The sequence below is a fragment of the Apium graveolens genome, chromosome 9 (genome assembly GCF_009905375.1).
Source record: "Apium graveolens cultivar Ventura chromosome 9, ASM990537v1, whole genome shotgun sequence".
NCBI lineage: Eukaryota > Viridiplantae > Streptophyta > Magnoliopsida > Apiales > Apiaceae > Apium > Apium graveolens.
The window spans coordinates 30882340-30884163 of record NC_133655.1 but is presented as its reverse complement, the minus strand read 5'-3'; the positions used below and the strand labels follow the sequence as shown (position 1 = coordinate 30884163).

General features: G+C 38.6%; 1 non-coding gene across 1 annotated transcript; it reads left to right on the top strand.

Moving 5' to 3' along the window:
- The first annotated feature begins 491 nt into the window (after positions 1-491).
- On the top strand, positions 492-598 carry LOC141688323 (small nucleolar RNA R71). The gene has a single exon (XR_012561771.1). It is a non-coding gene; the product is annotated as a small nucleolar RNA R71 (small nucleolar RNA).
- The last annotated feature ends 1226 nt before the right edge of the window (positions 599-1824 follow it).

Here is a 1824-nt window from a genome sequence, read left to right as displayed (position 1 = left end):
TTGCTGGATACTGCTGATAAGGATGCTGAACCACATTCTGAGTGTTGCTTCAACTAAAGTTAGGATGGTTGCGGTTGTTAGGATAATAGGTGGATGGTACAAGTTGCTGGGACCTCTGAAAGTTGCTCATGAAATGAGCTGATTCACTATAAATGGCACATTGATCAGTCTCATGGGCACCAGCACAAAGCTCATAGATACTAGTGATCTGATTAACTCCATAATTAGACAGAGAATCCACCTTCATCGTCAAAGCCTTAAGTTGAGCAGCTATAGCAGTAGCTGCATCCAACTCCAGGATTCCTGTTACCTTACTCTAATATAGCCTTTGAGTAGGATTATAATATTCATTAGCAGCCATCAGTTCAATCAATTTATAAGCTTCATCGTAGCTTTTAGCCCACAAAGCTCCTCCTGATGCTGCATCAAGTATGGGTCTAGAAGTAGCACCCAAACCATTATAGAAACAATTAATGATCATCCAGTCAGGCATCCCATGATGAGGACACTTCCTAAGCATCTCCTTATATCGATCCCAGGCCTCACATAAAGATTCTCCAGATTGCTGAGCAAATTGAGTAAGTGCGTTTCTGATTATAGCAGTCTTCGCTATAGGAAAGAATTTAGTTAAGAACTTTTGAGCAAGATCCTCCCATTTGGTGATAGACTCTGGTGGTAGAGAATGTAGCCAACACTTAGCTTTATCCCACAGAGAGAATGGGAAAAGCCTCAACTTAATAGCATCTTCAGAAACTTCATTGAACTTGAAAGTGTCGCAGATCTCGATGAAATCTCTGATATGATGTTGGGGTCTTCTGTTGGAGAACCCCCAAACTGAACTGAGTTTTGTATCATCTGAATCGTGCTCGACTTGATCTCAAAGGTATTAGCCGAGATGGTTGGACGCACAATGCTAGACTGAATATCATTGATCTTCGGTTGAGAGTAGTCCATCAAAGCTTTTAGATTCGCTTCTGGTTCTCCCATTGCAATAAGGGCCTCTTCTTCTTTCTCAACTAATATCTCTTCTTCAACCATCTCTTCGACTACAACTTCTTCCTCAACTAGATCCAGTGTTCTCTTACGAGACCGAGAACGCGTATGCATACACGCTCGCTAGAGTACCCGAAACACGACAATGAATTAATGTAAGTAACTATGTCCAAGTCACTGAACTTTAACGACCAATGATGAAAAACATATAAACTAAAAATTAACACCGCAGTCCCCGGCAGCGGTGCCAAAAACTTGTTAGGGCTAGAACACGCGCTAATATTCACACAAGTATATGCGATCGCAAGTAATATAGAATAAATTCTAATTCGTTCCCATAGGGACTGGTTTAGGTTAATTTCAATCAATGTATCTATGCAACACTAGTATGATTATTATCCAATGCTAGGACGAATAACAAATTGAGATTGTTTATAAGTATGATTAACTAAGAATTATACTAAAGAACATAAACTATGAGATTAAAGAGAGTTGAATAATATATGACACAAACATGGGATTCTAACTTCATTAAATACTTCATTCAATAGCCTTTTCATTCTTAACCTTAGCATGCAATGGTGATGACACTAATCAGATAACACGAAACTGATAAATGCCAACTTTCATTGTACGAATACCGTACTACCAGACAACCACAAAATAGATAGAAGCTGAATAGACACCAATTATATTGAGACCCTATATATCTATAGAATTTGACAACATAACGATTTAATGCGCAAGTTATCTATCATGATTACATAGGGCAAGTAAGATGGTAAAAATTACCTACGGATCATGCATAACACATACATGAACCCATGCTAG